Here is a 14604-nt window from a genome sequence, read left to right as displayed (position 1 = left end):
GATCAAACCTTTTCAATGGTGACCCAAAGTTCAAGCTCGGTCTCAGTAGTGCCGTTCTTCTTGTCACCTTGCTTCTTTTTGCAATCTTTGACATCATGACCCTTCTTGTCATAGTAATAGCAACTCTCTTGAAACTTCTTCTTTGGCTTCTTCTTTTTGTTATCACAAGATGTCGTGTCTTTATCTTTAGCATTGGCTAAAAATGCAATATAACCGCCCATCACACGGGTCTTCAACCGCATCTCCTCCTTAAAGCAACATAGCACTACATTCTTCAAATGATAGAGGTGGTAATCTAACGTGAGTGTTTAGTGCCGTAGCCAAGCCATCGTACTTTTGTGGAAGAATTTAGATGCACCTCCAGGCTAGTTCGTCAGTGGTCTTTGTAATCCCCATAGCAGCCATTTGATCTCATAGATTTTTGATCCACGTGATAAATGCTTTAGTAGCTTCTCCTTCAGCAAACTTCTCAGCGCCAATTCTCTCGGTTCTGAATCCTAGTATGATTACGAGTCTCATACTGATTCCTCAGTATGGTCCAAGCCTCTGATGCCTTAGTTGTGTATTGAATGAGAGTAAGAACATAATCACTTATGCTGATGATGAGACGATGGCACAAAGTGTGTCACCATTGTGTCTCTTCCATGCCCGAAGAAGTGTAGGATCTGGTGGAAGACTTTTAAACATTTGCACATTCACTTTTAAATAATTTCCCATTCAATTTCATTCACACGTGCACACTCGTTCATACATCGCGCATGGACTTGCATGTGCGCATACACACCGTGTTCGATTGCATGTGTGCACCCATCTTATGCACACATGTACTCATCTTTACACCGGTGTGTGCACCCTATCTATTCACTTCATATACATATACTCACCTTTACCACCGGTGTGTGCACCCTATCTATTCACTTCATATACATATACTCACCTTTACACCGATGTGTGCACCCTATCCATTCACTTTACACATTTCACCCGCATGCACATTCACTCACACACATGCACAATGCATGTGTACTTTTACTCTTGCATGCACACATATAGTCCGCGCCGCGTGTACACATATTCACGCCTTTGCATTCGCACGTGCACACACCCAGCTAGCGTACGAGCTTGTGCACACACTCTCACTAGGAACTTACATTCATGCATTTGCATGTGCACACACGTGCATCCACATTTATTTGTGTAGGTATACCCCATGCACTTACATTTATACATTTGCACGTGCACACATAGGCATTCACATTTATTTGTGTAGGTATACCCCATGCACTTACATTTATACATTTGCACGTGCACTTATGTGCTTGTGTCGTACGTGCATCCACATTTATATGCGTAGCTATACTCCATGCATATACACACACGCGCATGCACAGCCACGTACACACATTTGTACTTTTCCATTTCCACATTCACCCACATTTGCACATGCCCACACATGTGTGAACCTCTGCATGCATGTGCGCACTCACATTCCTACATTTACACGTGCATGACCGGTTTCACACCTTTGCACACACGTGTGCATACACCCTTACATCCACACGTGCACCCTATACACTTGCATACAATGCACAACCGCGTGCACACACACTACAAACATGTATGCACGCATGTGCACCTAGCACACTTGCACAATTACAATGCATGTACACCCCACACACACTCACCTCTATATGTGTACACGTTTACCTATTTAAACCACACGTGCACGTGCACCACACAGCCATTTGCATGCACGTGCACACATTTTTTCACCACACCCCCCACAATTTGCACCTTATACACGTGCGTGCACATTCTCGCATACCATATTTGCATGGATATTCGCACATTCACCCAAGTGCACACACTCTATTTGCACACGTGTACATTTATTCATGCACAGACATTCTCCTCGTGCACACGCACCTTCTATGTGCACCTAGACATTTTCACACAACATGCGCACGAGCACCCACCTGTGTATGCACCGACACTCTATATTACACCTCGTGTGTGTGGACCCACACATGCACACAGGTGCACCTCCCCTCCCCCTTCCTCCCTTTTCAAAACAATCAAAACCCCCAAACCCCCTTTTTGAAACCCACCCCCCTCTTCTTTTCCCCTCTTCCCTTTAATCTACCCCCTAAACCCTCAAAATACATCCCTCATTTTCTTTTCTATTTTTTCTCTTTAAAATTTCTCCTTTTTCTTATTTTTCTCTCTTCTCTCTCTCTCTCTCTCTCTCTCTCTCTCTCTCTCTCTCTCTCTCTCTACACACACACACGTGCGCGTGCGCATATATCCAAAAAACCCTTTTTTTAAAGAAAAAAACCCATTTTCTTTCTTTATTTTCTATTTTTCTTTCTTCTTTATTTTTGTGTGTGTATATATATATATATATATATGTGTGTGTGTGTGTGTGTGTGTGTGTGTGTGTGTGTGTCTGTGTAAATCTTTCAAAAAAGACACTCGCCTTGTTTTTTCCTTTTCCTTTTTATAATTTACCCTCGTATTTTTTAAAATTTAGTATTTTTAAAGAAACTCCATTGCTTTTATTTATTTATTTTCTTGTTTGCATATTTTACAAATTTACAACTATATATATATATATAATTTAAAAAATTAAAAATAAAATATGCATTAATTACTTAGTATTAAAAAAAACCATGTTCCTTTGTGCCCGTAGCCCACCATAGGCAATTTTCAGCAAAGTGAAAACTCTCCACCTGTGAAAATCCTTGTGCAACCAACCTAGCTTTGTATTCTTCAAGTGAGCCACAATCTTCTACTTAGCTTTTCAAACCCATTTGGTACCAATTACCTTTCTATTTGGTGCTCGATCAAGTAGCTCCTAGATGTGCTCTTTATGACGCAAGCATACTCAGACTACATCAGGTCTTTTCATTTTGGATTTGCTAAGGCTTTGTCCAAGGTGGCTCGCTCCTTCAGTGTTCCCATTATCTCGGCCCCATTAAGGCCATGTTGACAATGAGATTAGATTCTCTTCTTTATTCCTCTATTCTCTTACATCTGTGTGGTCCATCCCCTGCTGAATATTTAAGCATCTCAGATATTGGGTTGCGCTCATCAAAGAGATGTTGTTGCACACTTTAGAAGTGGCTTTTCGTGTGGTGCAGCAATAGGATGGCGTGGTGTGTGAGAGATTTCATTTTCTAAAAACTCCTCATTCTTAGGAGGAAATCTAATTGGTGGGTTGGACTCATGGTGGATTATTTCTCTAGTTGATGATAGTGTGGATGGACCTATCTCCTCCACAATTGAGTATGGCTGCTCCACAAACACCACATCTTAGCTGATGGTGATTATCTTTTTCACCTTTGGGTCATAGAGTTGACAAGCCTTTGACTCTTGATTGTATCCAAGAAAGATATACTTCTTGCTTTTGGCATATCAAGATTCTTCCTGGATGCATCTGGTATATGCACATAGCATTCACAGCCAAATGTTTTGAAATAAGATACTGAAGCTTCTTCCTAGATGCATCATGTATATGTACATAACATTCATAGCCAAATGTGCATTTGGTATATGCACATAACATTCATAGCCAAATGTTCTAAAATGAGACACTGAACGTTTCTTACTAGTGTAGGTGATGCAATTGAGTACCTTTGTGTAGCTGCGATTAAGGATGTAAATCGCTATGCTTACTCCTTTAGCCTAGAAAGTGTCTTATAATCCTTTCCCTCTAGCATGCATTGACGCATCTCCACGACGGTTTGATTATACAATGTTTTACAACACCATTTTGCTAAGGTGTTAGAGTAGTGTGACTTGGCACTTCATGCCATTATCCTTGCAGCAGTAGCTATTAAATTCCGTTGAAAGGAATTCTCCTTCGAGATTTGGATAGAAATTCTTTGAACATTGAGCATTATCCCCAAACAACAACAACATTGATGGGTTCCTATAGAGGCTTCCAAGAACTATACTAGCCCTTTTTATTGGTATGTGTCGGGATGCTCCACTATCTAAAATCCATGAATCATCGCAACAACTAGAGCCTAAGAAAATGATCATACCTTTTCAATGGTGACCCAAAGTTCAAGCTCCGTCTCAGCAGTACCGTTCTTCTTGTCACCTTGCTTCTTTTTGCAGTCCTTGACATCATGACCCTTCTTGTCATAGTAATAGTAACTCTCTTGAAACTTCTTCTTTGGCTTCTTCTTTTTGTTATCAGAAGATGTCCTGTCTTTATCTTTAGCATTGGCTAAAAATGCAATATAATCGCCCATCACGGGTCTTTAACTGCATCTCCTCCTTAAAGCAACATAGCCCTACGTTCAAATGATAGAGGTGGTACTCTAACATGAGTGTTTAGTGCCGTAACCAAGCCATCGTACTTTTGTGGAAGAATTTAGATGCACCTGATATTTGTAATCCGCATAGCAGCCATTTGATCTCATAGATTTTTGATCCACGTGATAAATGCTTTAGTAGCTTCTCCTTTAGCAAACTTCTCAGCCAGTAAGCCAATTCTCTCGGTTCTGAATCCTAGTCTGATTGTGAGTCTCATACTGATTCCTCAGTATGGTCCAAGCCTCTGATGCCTTTGTTGTGTATTGAACGAGAGTAAGAACATAATCACTTATGCTGATGATGACGATGGCACAAAGTGTGTCACCATTGTGTCTCTTCCATGCCCGAAGAAGTGTAGCATCTGGTGGAAGACTTTTAAGCATTTGCACATTCACTTTTAAACATTTTCCCATTCACACATGCACACACGTTCATACATCGAGCATGTACTTGCATGTGCGCATACACATCGTGTTCGATTGCATGTGTGCACCCATCTTATGCACACATGTACTCATCTTTACACCGGTGTGTGCACCCTATCTATTCACTTCATATACATATACTCACCTTTACCACCGGTGTGTGCACCCTATCTAGTCACTTCATATACATATACTCACCTTTACACCGGTGTGTGCACCCTATCCATTCACTTTACACATTTCACCCCCGTGCACATTCACTCACACACGTGCACATTGCATGTGTACTTTCACTCTTGCATGCACACGTGTAGTCCGCGCGTGTACACATACTCATGCCTTTGCATTCGCACGTGCACACACCCAGCTAGCGTGTGGATACACCCTTACATCCACACATGCACCCTATACACTTGCATACAATGCACAGCCGCATGCACACATGCTACAAACATGTATGCACGCACGTGCACCCAGCACACTTGAACAATTACAATGCATGTACACCCCACACATGCTCACCTCTATATGTGTACATGCTTACCCATTTAAACCACACGTGCACGTGCACCACAGAGCCATTTGCACGCACGTGCACACGTTTTTTCACCACACCCCCAATTTGCACCTTATACATGTGCGTGCACATTCCCCATAATGTATTTGCATGGATATTCGCACATTCACCCATGTGCAGACACCCTATTTGCACACGTGTACATTTATTCATGCACACAAATTCTCCTCGTGCACACGGACCTTCTAAGTGCACCCAGAGATTTTCACACAACATGCGCACGAGCACCCACCCATGTATGCGCCTTCACTCCGTATTACACCTTGTGTGTGGACCCACACATGCACACATGTGCACCTCCCCTCCCCTATCCTCCCTTTTCAAAACAATCAAAACCCCCAAACCCCCTTTTTGAAACCCCCCCTCTTCTTTTCCCCTCTTCCCTTTAATCTCCCCCCTAAACCCTAAAAAAATCCCCCTTATATATATATACACATAACCTCATTTTTTTTTCTTTTTTCTCTTTAAAATTTCTCCTTTTTCTTATTTCTCTCTCTTCTTTATCTCTCTCTCTCTCTCTCTCTCTCTCTCTCTCTCTCTCTCTCTCTCTCTCTCTCTCTCTCTCTCTCTCTCTCTCTCTCTACACACACACATGCGCGCACATTTATCCAAAAAACCTTTTTTTTAAGAACAAAAACCCATTTTTTTCTTTATTTTCTGTTTTTCTTTCTTCTTTATTTTTGTATATATATATATATCTATCTAAATCTTTCTAAATCTTTCAAAAAAGACGCCTTGTTTTTTCCTTTTCCTTTTTTCAATTAACCTTCCTTGTATTTTTTAAAAATTTAATATTTTTTAAAAAACTCCCTTGCTTTTATTTATTTATTTTCTTGTTTGCATATTTTACAAATTTACAACTATACATAACCTTATTTTCTTTTTTTTTTCTCTTTAAATTTTCTCCTTTTTCTTATTTTTCTCTCTCTCTCTCTCTCTCTCTCTCTCTCTCTCTCTCTCTCTCTCTCTCTCTCTCTCTCTCTCTCTCTCTCTCTCTCTCTCTCTCTCTCTCTCTCTCTCTCTCTCTCTACACACACACACACGCGCGTGCGCACACGCATATATACAAAAAACCCTCTTTTTAAGAACAAAAACCCATTTCCTTTTTTTATTTTCTATTTTTCTTTCTTCTTTATTTTTGTATATATATATATATATATATATATATATATATATATATATATATATATCTAAATCTTTCAAAAAAGACGATCACCTTGTTTTTTCCTTTTCCTTTTTTCAATTAACCCTCCTTGTATTTTCTAAAATTTAGTATTTTTTAAAAAACTCCCTTGCTTTTATTTATTTATTTTCTTGTTTGCATATTTTAGAAATTTACAAATATATATATATATATATATATATATATATATATATATATATATATATAATTTAAAAAATTAAAAATAAAATATGCATTAATTAGTTAGTATTAAGAAAAACAATGTCCCTCTGTGCTCGTAGCATACCATTAACAATTTTCAGCAAAGTCAAAACTCTCCACCTGTGAAAATCCTTATGCAACCAACCTAGCTTTGTATTCTTCCTCGATGTGCTCTTTATCACGCTAGCATACTCAGACTCCATCGGGTCTTTTCATTTTGGATGTGCTAAGGCTTTGTCCAAGGTGGCTGGCTCCTTCAGTGTTCCCATTATCTCGGCCCCATTAAGGCCATGTTGACAATGAGATTAGATTCTCTTCTTTGTTCCTCTATTCTCTTACATCTGTGTGGTCCATCCCCCTGCTAAAGATTCTGGCATCTCAGATATTGGGTTGCGCTCATCAAAGAGCTGTTGTTGCACACTTTAGAAGTGGCTTTTCATGTGGTGCAACAATAGGATGGTGTGGTGTGTGAGAGATTTCATTTTCTAAAAACTCCTCATTCTTAAGAGGAAATCTAACTAGTGGGTTGGACTCATGGTGGATTATTTCTCTAGTTGATGATAGTGTGGATGGACCTGTCTCCTCCACATTTGCTCCACAAACACCACATCTTAGCTGATGGTGATTATCTTTTTCACCTTTGGGTCATAGAGTTGACAAGCCTTTCACTCTTGATTGTATCCAAGAAAGATATACTTCTTGCTTTTGGCATCAAGATTCTTCTTAGATGCATCTGGTATATGCACATAGCATTCACAGCCAAATGTTTTGAAATAAGATACTAAAGCTTCTTCCTAGATGCATCATGTATATGTACATAACATTCATAGTTAAATGTGCAGTTGGTGTATGCACATAACATTCATAGCCATATGTTCTAAAATGAGACACTGAACGTTTCTTACTAGAGTAGATGATGCCCTTGAGTACCTTTGTGTAGCTCCGATTAAGGATGTAAATTGCTATGCTTACTCCTTTAGCCTAGAAAGTGTCTTGTAATCCTTTCCCTTTTAGCATGCATTGATGCATCTCCACGACGGTTCGATTATACAATGTTTTCCAACACCGTTTTGCTAAGGTGTGTGAGTAGTGTTACTTGGCAATTCATGCCATTATCCTTGTAGCAGTAGTTATCAAATTCCGTTGAAAGGAATTCTCCTTTGAGATTTGGATGGAACTTTCTCACCTTCTTTCCTATCTCATTCTCCACAAGCTCATGCCATTATTGAAACTTGTTAAAAGTTTCAGCCTTATCTCAAAGAAAATAAACCCATTCTTTTTCACCTTCTTTCTTGTCTTATTCTCCACAAGCTTTTGCCACTGTTTAAACTTGCAGTTTTAGCCTTATCCCAAAGGAAATAAATCCACATCTTCCTACGACAATCTTGACTAATAACATAAAGTAAGAAGCTCCCCTAATTGAATGCAGTAAACATCTTACCACAGAGATTAACATATGCGTCTAATGAGCTCAAAGATCTTGGAAAGCATCGGTGAGGTTGAAGAGCTTGGAGAGTACCAACGATGACAACAAAACAAGTGAGATAAGAGATCTCAGAGAAAAGGATTGAGGTAAGAGATGGGGTGTCGAGGATAAACCAGCTCTAGAGGATAAACCAGCTCTAGAGGAGTCTTTGCTATATTGTTGGTTTCTTATAGAAATGCCTTCTTACACTGTTTCGCTCGCTCATTATCCAAGTCTCACATGGTTTTTGCAATTTTGAAAATGCAAGTAAATTAGCTATTGTTTCCTTTTTCTGCATCTTCTTTAGCATTGCAAATCCGATGTGACAAATCGCTCATGGTGCCAAAGCCTGCTCATGCTCTTATTTGCTGTCTCTTGTAAGGGAGCTCAGCTCATACACATTATACCCCTTATTCCTTTGCCGACCAACTTTCCAGAAGCATCTAGAATTTCTGCTTTAGTTTTCTTGAATTGTACTTCAAGCCCACAATCTGTCATGGCATCAAACAACTGACAGTAGGTTCCTCTTGATTTGTGGTACAGAGAGCACTTCTTGTCTTCACTTGTAGCTGCTACAAAAGAGACGGTTCCAAATTCTTTGAACATTTAGCATTATTCCCAACAACAACACTGATGGGTTCCTATAGAGGCTTCTAAGAACTATACTAGCTCTTTTTATTGGTATGTGTCGGGATGCTCCACAATCTAAAATCCATGAATCATCACAACAATTGAAGCCTAAGAAAATGATCATACCTTTTCAATGGTGACCCAAAGTTTAAGCTCGGCCTCAGTAGTGGCATTCTTTTTGTCACCTTGCTTCTTTTTGCAATCTTTGACATCATGACCTTTCTTGTAGCAACTCTCTTGAAACTTCTTCTTTTTGCAATCTTTGACATCATGACCTTTCTTGTCATAGTAATAGCAACTCTCTTGAAACTTCTTCTTTGGCTTCTTCTTTTTGTTATCAGAAGATGACATGCGTTTATCTTTAGCATTGGCTAAAAATGCAATATAACCAGCCATCACATGGGTCTTCAACCGCATCTATTTCTTAAAGCAACATAGCACTACATTCTTCAAATGATAGAGGTAGTACTCTAACATGAGTGTTTAGTGCCGTAACCAAGCCATCGTACTTTTGTGGAAGAATTCAGATGCACCTCCAGGCTAGTTCCTCACTAGCCTTTGTAATCCCCATAGTAGCCATTTGATCTCACAGATTTTTGATCCACATGATAAATGCTTTAGTAGCTTCTCCTTCACCAAACTTCTCAATCAGCACTAAGCCAATTCTCTCAGTTCTCAATCCTAGTTTGATTGCGAGTCTCATACACTGATTCCTCAGTGTATGGTCCAAGCCTCTGATGCCTTGAATGAGAGTAAGAACATAATCAATTATGCTGATGATGAGGATGGCACAAAGTGTGTCACCATTGTGTCTCTTCCATGCCCGAAGAAGTGTAGCATCTAGTGGAAGACTTTTAAACATTTGCACATTCACTTTTAAACATTTTCCCATTCACTTTCATTCACATGCACACTCGTTCATACATCGAGCATGTACTTGCATGTGCACATACACACCATGTTCGATTGCATGTGTGCACCCATCTTATGCACACATGTACTCTTTACACCCCGGTGTGTGCACTTCATATACATATACTCACCTTTACCACCGGTGTGTGCACCCTATCTAGTCACTTTATATATATATACTCACCTTTACACCGGTGTGTGCACCCTTTCCATTCACTTTACACATTTCACCCCCGTGCACATTCACTCACACACGTGCACATTGCATGTGTGCTTTTTTTAAGAACAAAAATCCATTTTCTTTCTTTATTTTCTATTTTTCTTTCTTCTTTATATATATATATATATATATATATATATGTAAATCTTGAAAAAAAGACACTCGCCTTGTTTTTTCCTTTCCGTTTTTCAATTAACCCGCCTTGTATTTTTTTAAAAACTCCCTTGCTTTTATTTATTTATTTTCTTGTTTGCATATTTTAAAAATTTACAACTATATATATATATATTTTTAAAAATTAAAAAATAAAATATGCATTAATTAGTTAGTATTAAAAAAACCATGTCCCTCTGTGCCCGTAGCCCACCATAAACAATTTTCAGCAAAGTCAAAACTCTCCACCTGTGAAAATCCTTGTGCAACCAACCTGGCTTTGTATTCTTCAAGTGAGCCACAATCTTCTACTTGGCTTTTCAAACCCATTTGGTACCAATTACCTTTCTATTTGGTGGTCCATCAAGTAGCTCCTAGATGTGCTCTTTATGACGCTAGCATACTCAGACTGCATCTATGCTAAGGCTTTGTCCAAGGTGGCTGGCTCCTTCAGTGTTCCCATTATCTCGGCCCCATTAAGGCGATGTTGACAATGAGATTAGATTCTCTTCTTTGTTCCTCTATTCTCTTACACATCTGTGTGGTCCATCCCCCGCTGAAGATTCTGGCATCTCAGATATTGGGTTGTGCTCAATCAAAGAGCTGTTGTTGCACACTTTAGAAGTGGCTTTTCGTGTGGTGCAATAGTAGGATGGTGTGGTGTGTGAGAGATTTCATTTTCTAAAAACTCCTCGTTCTTAAGTAGAAATCTAATTGGTGGGTTGGACTCATGGTGGATTATTTCTCTAGTTGATGATCGTGTGGATGGACCTGTCTCCTCCACATTGAGTATAACTACTCCACAAACACCACATCCTAGCTGAGATAGTGGGTGATTATCTTTTTCACCTTTGGGTCATAGAGTTGACAAGACTTTGACTCTTGATTGTATCCAAGAAAGATATACTTCTTGCTTTTGGCATCAAGATTCTTCCTGAATGCATCTGGTATATGCACATAGCATTCACAGCCAAATGTTTTGAAATAAGATACTAAAGCTTCTTCCTAGATGCATCATGTACATGTACATAACATTCATAGCCAAATGTGCATTTGGTATATGCACATAACATTCATAGCCATATGTTCTAAAATGAGACACGGAACGTTTCTTACTAGAGTAGATGATGCCCTTGAGTACCTTTGTGTAGCTCCGATTAAGGATGTAAATCCCTATGCTTTCTCCTTTAGCCTAGAAAGTGTCTTGTAATCCTTTCCCTTTTAGCATGCATTGACGCATCTCCACGACGGTTTGATTATACAATGTTTAACAACACCGTTTTGCTAAGGTGTGTGAGTAGTACTTCATGCCATTATCCTTGTAGCAGTAGCTACTATCAAATTCCGTTGAAGGAATTCTCCTTCTAGATTTGGATGGAACTTTTTCACCTTCTTTCCTATCTCATTCTCCACAAGCTTGTGCCATCGTTTAAACTTGTTAAAAGTTTTAGCCTTATCTCGAAGGAAATAAACCCATTCTTTTTGACCTTTTTCACCTTCTTTCTTGTCTTATTCTCCACAAGCTTATGCCACTCTTAAAACTTGCTAAAAAGTTTCAGCCTTATCCCGAAGGAAATAAATCCACATCTTCGTATGACAATCCTTGACTAATAGCATAAAGTAAGAAGCTCCCCCCAATGAATGCAGTAGTAGACATCTTACCACCACAAAGATTAACATATGCGTCTAATGAGCTCAAAGATCTTGGAAAGCACCGGTGAGGTTGAAGAGCTTGGAGAGTACCAACGATGACAACAAAACAAGTGATGTCAGAGAGCTCAGAGAAAAGGATTGAGGTAAGAGACGGGGTGTGGAGGATGTACCAGCTCTAGAGGAGTCTTTGCTGTATTGCTGCTTTCTTATGGAAATGCCTTCTTACACTGTTTTGCTTGCTCATCATGCAAGTCTCACATGGTTTCTGCAATTTTGAAAATGCAAGTAAATTAGTTATCGTTTCGTTTTTCTACATCTTCTTTAGCATTGCAAATCCGATGTGACCAAATCGCTCATGGTGCCAAAGCCTGCTCATGCTCTTATTTGCTGTCTCTTGTAAGGGAGCTCAGCTCATACACATTATACCCCTTATTCCTTTGCCGACCAACTTTCCAGAAGCATCTAGAATTTCTGCTTTAGTTTTCTTGAATTGTACTTCAAGCCCACAATCTGTCATGGCATCAAACAACTGACAGTAGGTTCCTCTTGATTTGTGGTACAGAGAGCACTTCTTGTCTTCACTTGTAGCTGCTACAAAAGAGACGGTTCCAAATTCTTTGAACATTTAGCATTATTCCCAACAACAACACTGATGGGTTCCTATAGAGGCTTCTAAGAACTATACTAGCTCTTTTTATTGGTATGTGTCGGGATGCTCCACAATCTAAAATCCATGAATCATCACAACAATTGAAGCCTAAGAAAATGATCATACCTTTTCAATGGTGACCCAAAGTTTAAGCTCGGCCTCAGCAGTGGCATTCTTTTTGTCACCTTGCTTCTTTTTGCAATCTTTGACATCATGACCTTTCTTGTCATAGTAATAGCAACTCTCTTGAAACTTCTTCTTTGGCTTCTTCTTTTTGTTATCAGAAGATGACATGCGTTTATCTTTAGCATTGGCTAAAAATGCAATATAACCAGCCATCACATGGGTCTTCAACCGCATCTATTTCTTAAAGCAACATAGCACTACATTCTTCAAATGATAGAGGTAGTACTCTAACATGAGTGTTTAGTGCCGTAACCAAGCCATCTTACTTTTGTGGAAGAATTCAGATGCACCTCCAGGCTAGTTCCTCACTAGCCTTTGTAATCCCCATAGTAGCCATTTGATCTCACAGATTTTTGATCCACATGATAAATGCTTTAGTAGCTTCTCCTTCAGCAAACTTCTCAATCAGCACTAAGCCAATTCTTCAATCCTAGTCTGATTGCGAGTCTCATACACTGATTCCTCAGTGTATGGTCCAAGCCTCTGATGCCTTGAATGAGAGTAAGAACATAATCAATTATGCTGATGATGAGGATGGCACAAAGTGTGTCACCATTGTGTCTCTTCCATGCCCGAAGAAGTGTAGCATCTAGTGGAAGACTTTTAAACATTTGCACATTCACTTTTAAACATTTTCCCATTCACTTTCATTCACATGCACACTCGTTCATACATCGAGCATGTACTTGCATGTGCACATACACACCATGTTCGATTGCATGTGTGCACCCATCTTATGCACACATGTACTCTTTACACCGGTGTGTGCACTTCATATACATATACTCACCTTTACACCGGTGTGTGCACCCTTTCCATTCACTTTACACATTTCACCCCCGTGCACATTCACTCACACACGTGCACATTGCATGTGTGCTTTTTTTAAGAACAAAAATCCATTTTCTTTCTTTATTTTCTATTTTTCTTTCTTCTTTATATATATATATATATATATATATATATATATATGTAAATCTTGAAAAAAAGACACTCGCCTTGTTTTTTCCTTTCCGTTTTTCAATTAACCCGCCTTGTATTTTTTTAAAAACTCCCTTGCTTTTATTTATTTATTTTCTTGTTTGCATATTTTAAAAATTTACAACTATATATATATATATTTTTAAAAATTAAAAAATAAAATATGCATTAATTAGTTAGTATTAAAAAAACCATGTCCCTCTGTGCCCGTAGCCCACCATAAACAATTTTCAGCAAAGTCAAAACTCTCCACCTGTGAAAATCCTTGTGCAACCAACCTGGCTTTGTATTCTTCAAGTGAGCCACAATCTTCTACTTGGCTTTTCAAACCCATTTGGTACCAATTACCTTTCTATTTGGTGGTCCATCAAGTAGCTCCTAGATGTGCTCTTTATGACGCTAGCATACTCAGACTGCATCTATGCTAAGGCTTTGTCCAAGGTGGCTGGCTCCTTCAGTGTTCCCATTATCTCGGCCCCATTAAGGCGATGTTGACAATGAGATTAGATTCTCTTCTTTGTTCCTCTATTCTCTTACACATCTGTGTGGTCCATCCCCCGCTGAAGATTCTGGCATCTCAGATATTGGGTTGTGCTCAATCAAAGAGCTGTTGTTGCACACTTTAGAAGTGGCTTTTCGTGTGGTGCAATAGTAGGATGGTGTGGTGTGTGAGAGATTTCATTTTCTAAAAACTCCTCATTCTTAAGTAGAAATCTAATTGGTGGGTTGGACTCATGGTGGATTATTTCTCTAGTTGATGATCGTGTGGATGGACCTGTCTCCTCCACATTGAGTATAACTACTCCACAAACACCACATCCTAGTAGCTGATGGGTGATTATCTTTTTCACCTTTGGGTTATAGAGTTGACAAGACTTTGACTCTTGATTGTATCCAAGAAAGATATACTTCTTGCTTTTGGCATCAAGATTCTTCCTGAATGCATCTGGTATATGCACATAGCATTCACAGCCAAATGTTTTGAAATAAGATACTAAAGCTTCTTCCTAGATGCATCATGTACATGTACATAACATTCATAGCCA

Source organism: Cibotium barometz, chromosome 43 (assembly GCF_041138505.1).
Source record: "Cibotium barometz isolate CiBa-2024 chromosome 43, ASM4113850v1, whole genome shotgun sequence".
Taxonomy (NCBI): Eukaryota; Viridiplantae; Streptophyta; class Polypodiopsida; order Cyatheales; family Cibotiaceae; genus Cibotium; species Cibotium barometz.
This window is presented reverse-complemented; position numbering follows the sequence as displayed.